The sequence below is a fragment of the Rhinopithecus bieti genome, unplaced genomic scaffold (genome assembly GCF_001698545.2).
Source record: "Rhinopithecus bieti isolate Rb0 unplaced genomic scaffold, ASM169854v2 scaffold_2453, whole genome shotgun sequence".
Classification (NCBI taxonomy): Eukaryota; Metazoa; Chordata; class Mammalia; order Primates; family Cercopithecidae; genus Rhinopithecus; species Rhinopithecus bieti.
Genome location: NW_016804447.1, coordinates 4364567 through 4371551, shown reverse-complemented (window position 1 = coordinate 4371551; position 6985 = coordinate 4364567).

Sequence of the window (6985 nt, the reverse complement as noted above, 5' to 3'; positions counted from 1 at the left end):
AAAAAAAAAAAGAAAAGAAAAGAAAAGAAAGAAAAGAAAAGAAAAAAGAAAGAAAAGGTCTTTATAAGAAAAAGGTCCCATCCACTCTTCTGTTCTGGAAGGATTAAATCCCATATACCTTCTAGGAGTGGCCCTTAATATCTCACACATACTTTGAGTTATATAAACTTTTTTTTTTTGAGACAGGATCTCAGCCCAGGCTAGAGTGCAGTGGTGCTATCTCACCTCAATGGAGCCTTGACCTCCCAGGCTTAAGCAATCTTCCCACCTCAGTCCCCCAAGTATCTGGGACTACAGGTGCACACCAGCATGCGTGGCTAGTTTTTGTATTTTTGTGGAGATGGGGTTTTGCCATGTTGCCCAGGCTGATCTTGAACTCCTGGACTCAAGCAATCCTCCTGTGTTGGCCTCCCTAAGTGTTGGGATTACAGGTGTGAACCTACTGCACCCCACCATAACAACTTCTTTTTTTCATTAAGCAACTAGATGTCTTGAGTATTTTGAAGTCTCAAACATCCTCCCATCTACCCCACCCAAATGAAGAGCATATGACCCAAATGAAACCAGAAATTTGAATCTAGAACATAAAGGCACACAGATAGAAGACTGGGGTTGATGGACACAGCACTGTGACTCACCCCTGTAATCCCAATACTTTGGAAGTCTGGGGCAGGAGGATTGCTGGGCAATTTAGCAAAATCCTGTCTCTACAAAAACTAAATTTTAAAAAATGAGCCAGGCTTGGTGGTATGCACCTATAGTCTTAGCTGCTCAAGAGGTTGAAGCAAGAGATTTTCTTGAGCCCAGGAGTTCAGGGATGCAGTGAGTCATGATAGGGCTACTGCACTCCTGTCTGGGCAACAGAGCAAGAGGCAGTCTCAAAAAATAAAAAATAAAAATAAAAAAGAAAAAAGACTGGATTGAGTCATCGGGTCATTTTCTTGGCAGCATCCAAAATGTAACGATTCAGGAATTTCTGGTACTGAAGCCCCTGGAAATCCCCTAGTCTGGTTCTTTTTGAGCCTGATTTATTCTTTTTGTTGCTTGAATTCTGTCTTTTCTTGTGTTATTCCAATCAGTTCTTTACTGCTTGAATTAGTCAGAATCTATGTCTGTTGTTTGCAGGCAAAGGACCGTAACCGAGACAAGTGACAATGTGAAAGTGGTGCTGTGTACTGGGCTAGATTCTCTTGAGTTGAGCCTGCTTGCAGACTGTGGGGTGACCCAGTGCTCCCGCAATTTTCTTCAGTAATTCTGCTGTGCAACCTCCGATCTTCCTGTGCACAATACGCTGAAATATCACTTGTCCCTCACTTGGTGCAAAAACATTACATTATGTATTACGTTCACATTTGTTTTTTTCTTATGAGTCTGTGTTGATAAAAGTAGTGGTATTGATGCCCTTAAGAAACCATTTTGATCACAAAAGTAAATAACATCCTTCAGTTATAAAGTGGCCATTCAAATGATCCAAAATATACCTCTATTATTTTTGACATTATCATTGAATGAAAGCACATGGCTTTAAAAAAAACAATTTGTGGCAAAGGATTTTCAGATCCTCGAAGGCAGATTTGAGAACTCTTGCCCTGGCTATTAGAGACTATTGTGATACATCTATTTTTCTTGTAGTTTACAGACTTCATCTTTCTCCCTGATACCTCAGTGATGATCAGGTCCAGGCTTAACAAATGTGTAGCTGAGTGTCATATGTTTAAAAAATTAACATGCAAGGACATGAGCAGAAAATTCACAAAGAGGGAAGTTCAAATGGTCAATAAATATAGGAAAATGTGTTTAGTCTCAGTAGTGAGCAAAGATGTTTAATGTATTAGTCAGGATGGTGTAGATAATGCTGCCCTAATGCTCAACCCTAAGTCTCAGTGGCTTACAACAACAAAGTTTTATTTTTTGTTCATACTCATCATGGCTTACTTGGAGTCTTTATTCCATGTTGTTCTATCAAACTGAATACAGTATGTTCATGTTAATCAATTATGGGACCCAGGCCATTTTCTGAAACATTGTTGGTAATCAATAGCAGAAGTGAAAGAGAGCTCTGTAAGGTCTTGCTCAACCCAGAAGTGACACATACCATTGCTATTCACAACTCAGTGACCAGACCAGGTCACATGGCCCTGCCTAACTTCAAGGGCCATAAAATTAAATCATTTTTTGTGTTTTGTTTTTGTTTTTGAGACAGAGTCTCGCTCTGTTGCCCAGGCTGAAGTGCAGTGGTGTGATCTAGGCTCACTGCAACCTCTGCTGCCTCCCAGGTTCAAGCGATTCTCATGCCTCAGCCTCCCTAGTAGCTGGGCCTACAGGCATGTGCCACCAAGCCCAGCTAATTTTTTTGTATTTTTAGTAGAAACGGGGTTTTGCCGTGTTGCCCAGGCTGTCTCAAACTCCTGAGCTCAGGCAATCTGCCTGCCTCAGCCTCCCAAAGTGCTAGGATTACAAGTATGAGCCACCACACCCAGCTCATAAAATAAAATTTTACCATGTGCTTGGAGGTAGAAGCCAGAGGTATTTGGTGGGGAGCATTAATGACTATAACATACAGTCAAAACAATAAGTTATTATTTTTCAGCTACCAGATTGGCAACTTTAAAAAACAGCTAAAACCTTTTTAAACAAAAAACTTAAAATATAGAGATGGGGGCTGGGCGTGGTGGCTCACTCCTGTAATCCCAGCACTTTGGGAGGCCAAGGTGGGCGGATCGTCTGAGGTCAGGAGTTCGAGACCAGTCTGACCAACTTGGAGAAACTCCGTCTCTACTAAAAATACAAAAAAATTAGCCAGGCATGGTGGCACATGCCTGTAATCCCAGCTACTTGGGAGGCTGAGGCAAGAGAATTGCTTGAACCTAGGAGGCGGAGGTTGCAGTGAGCCGAGATCATGCCATTGCACTCCAGCCTGGGCAACAAGAGCAAAACTCCGTCTCAAAAAAAAAAAAAAAAAAAGTGTGTGTGTATATATATGTATATATATATGAGAGAGAGAGAGAGAGAGAGATGGGGTCTCCCTATGTTGCCCAGGCTGATCTGAAACTCCTCGACTCAAGGGATCCTCCCACCTCAGCCTCCGAAAGTGTTGGGATTATAGATGTGAGCCACTGCACCCAGCTAAAATCTTGTCTCATCAAATGTGTATAAACATCTATAAATTGGGAATGAAAGTTTATACATCATTTCTGGGGGCAATTTGACAGTATACACAAATACATATGCACACACACACACACACACAGAGTGCATACTCTTTACCCTGCAATTCCATTTCCAGGAATTCAACCTAAGGAGATATTTATACAATTGTGAAAAGATAAATTTACAAAAGCATTTATTGAAGCATTTTATATAATGGCTGAAAATGGATACAACCCAGCCGGGCGCAGTAGCTCATGCCTGTAATTCCATCATTTTGGAAGGCTGAGGCGGGTGAATCACCTAAGGTCAGGAGTTCGAGACCAGCCTGGCCAACATGGTGAAACTCCGTCTCTACTAAAAATAGAAAAATTACCCAGGTGTGGTTGTGCATGCCTGCAATCCCAGCTACCTGGGAGGCTGAGGCAGGAGAATCGCTCGAACTCAGGAGGCAGAGGTTGCAGTGAGCCGAGATCACGCCACTGCACTCCAGCCTGGGCGACAGAGTGAGAGTCTGTCTCAAAACAAAAAAGAAAAAAGAAAAAGAAAAAGAAAAGAAAATGGATACAACCCATAAATGCAGCAGTAGAGTAATGACCAAACAACTTACACCATGTCTATTAGATTAAATATTATGGAGCCATTAAAATTATGCTAGCAAAGACTGATCATGGTGGCTCACAGCTGTAATTCCAGCAGTTTGGGAGGCCGAGGTGAGCAGATCACTTGAGGTCAGGAGTTCAAGACCAGCCTGGCCAAGGTGGTGAAATCTCATTTCTACTAAAAATACAAAAATTAGTAGGGCGTGGTGGCAGGCACCTGTAATTCCAGTTCCTTGGAAGGCTGAAACAGGAGAATCCCTTGAACAGAGGTTGAGGTGCCTCAAGAAACCCTTGAGCCGAGATCGTGCCACTGCACTCCAGCCAGAGCGACAGAGTGAGATGCTGTCACCCCTCCCCACACACACAAAAAGAATTATGCTAACGAAGTAATATGTTATTCTATAATTTTAAATGCCAAAGCAGTCTAGCAGTCTATATGCATTCAGTGAAACTTCTTGCTGCATGCTACAAGTGCAAGTGAAAAAAAAGCACCGAGGAGTTCTCCCTAATTGATTCTTTCCTGGTAATTGGAGGTTATCACAATTCATTCAACAGAGTCTGTACATCCACAATTAAGAACCTTAACCAGGACTGCCCTTCCACGGGTAACACATTGTGCTATTTTATAGCTCAGCTCTTCACCATCCACAGAAGCTACCCTGGGAGCAAGATGGTGGGCGTTGTCTCTTGACAGAGTGCTTCCACTTCCCTAGAAGCTCATTTATGCTCAAGATTAGGAAAGAAATAAAAGTAACGACTGTTTTCTTCACAATTCTTCTTATGGTTGAGTTTTCCTTCCCCAAAGAACCATCTCCTGTTTTATATAGATTAGCAAAGTGCCCTGATCTTCTCATGCTGATTCATTTCCTCCCTTCCTTCCCGCCTCCCTCTCTCCTTCCCTCCCTCCCTTCCTTCCTTTTTTGTTTCCTTCAAAGAAACATTTATGAGCAGTTTAAGTCTCAGGCACTATGTCCAGTGCTGGGAATACTCTCAATGAACAGACACTGTCTCTGTTCCCATGGAGCATATTATTTCTTGGAGAAAAGAAGGAGAATAGCAATTGCAATATATCCCTGTGGCAAGCACTTTTGAAATGACCCAAATGATCACTGCTTCTTGGTATTCATTTCCTTGTGTCATCCCCCTCTCCTGAGTGTTGACTCAACTTATGACTTGCTTCTAACAAATAGAACATGGTAGAGTGATAGGATGTCATTTTGAGACTAGGTAATAAAAAGACTCACTTCCATCATGCGTCCCCACTCCCCAATCCTTGCTCTGGGGGAAGCAAGCTGCCGTGTTCTCCACCAATACGTTACAAGACTGGTGTCATTTGTCAGAAAGGGAAGGCAACTGTAAAACGAATCACGACGAAAGCAAAACAAAAATTTAAAACAGTGTTATTAAATCCTAATAAGACAGGATTGTCTACTGAAAGCTCTGAGCCTAAGGCTTCCTTGCACCTTCTCTCTCTGTCATTCTTAAGAAGAGAAGTGGTTTAATTTGTGCAGCAGCAATAAAAAACAAAAAACAAACAACAAAAAAAAAAGAGAAGTGGTTTAAAAATAAAAGTAGCAGTACCAAATCAAAATTTTCTTCCTGATATAATCAGAAGGATTAAAGAGAATTTGAAAAGAAATCACAGAATAACTATTTCAGCTATTGCCATGTCTATATAGTGCTAAAACTCATCTCTTATTTGTGAGGCACTTTGAAAACACTGGCCTACACTAACCAGCCGAGACCCTCAGCCACAAAGATGGGTTTTTTATTTGTCAAGGAGAGCTTCCTTCCTAGCCAGAGTAAGCTGCTTTTTCAAACCAGACCTAAGACAATAGTTCTGTACCTGAATGCATGGCACAGTACTATTCCATGAATTTTTACAGTGTGTTGACAAATTTTGATCAGTATATAAACTTGACTTCCCCCTTCCAGCTGAGGCTACACATTTTTATATATCTGTGACAGAAGGCTCTGTAGAGTGAGCTGGGAAAAGTGTATCCCACCCTCCAACTGTATTAGTCAGGGTTCTCTAGAGGGATAGGACTAATAGGATAGATGGATATATGAAACGGAGTTTATGAAGGAGTATTGACTCACAGGATCACAAGGTGAGTCCCACAATAGGCTGTCTGCAAGCCGATGAGCAAGGAAGCCAGTTAGAGTCCCAAAACCTCAAAAGTGGGGAAGCTGACAGTGAAGTCTTCAGTTTGTAGCTGAAAGCCTGAGAGCCCCTGGCAAACCACTGGTGTAAGTCCAAGAGTACAAAAGCTAAAGAATGTGGAGTCTGATATTCGAGGGCAGGAAGCATCCAGCATGGGAGAAAGATGGAGGCCAGTCTCGTCCTTCCATGTTCTTCTCCCTGCTTTTTTTTTTTTTTTTTTTTTTTTGCGGGGATGGGGGGGCGGGGGACTGAGTCTTGCTCTATTGCCCAGGCTGGAGTGCGGTGGTGCGATCTTGCCTCACTTCAACCTCCATCGCCCGGGTTCAAGCGATTCTCCTGCCTCAGCCTCACGAGTAGCTGGGATTGTAAGTGCCCACCACCATGTCTGGCTAATTTTTGTATATTTACTACAGATGAGGTTTCAGCATGTTTGTCAGGTTTTGAACTCACCTCAGGTGATCTGCTCACCTTGGCCTCCCAAAGTGCTGGGATTACAGGCATAAGCCACTGCACCCAGCCCTTCTACCTGCTTTATCCTAGTCATGCTGGCAGCTGATTAGATGGTGCCCACCTAGATTGAGGGTGGGTCTGTCTCTCCCTGTCCACTGACTCAAATGTTAATCTCCTTTGGCAACACCCTCACAGAGGCACCCAGGAACAATACTTTGCATCCTTCAATCCAATCAAGTTGACACTCAAAATTAACCATCATACCATCCTTAAGAAATATCACCTTTCTAAACTACTTTAAATTTCATGTGGAACCAAAAAAGAGCCCATATAGCCAAGACAATCTTAAGCAAGAACAGCAAAGCAGGCTACAGTAACCAAAACAGCATGGTACTGGTACCAAAACAGATATATAGACCAATGGAACAGAACAGAGACCTCAGAAAAAAAAACCACACATCTACAACCATCTGATCGTCGACAAACCTGACCAAAACAAGAAATGGGGAAGGATTCCCTATTTAATAAATGGTGCTGGGAAAACAGGCTAGCCATAGGGAGAAAACAGAAACTGGACCCCTTCCTTATACCTTATACAAAAATTAACTTAAATGTAAAACCT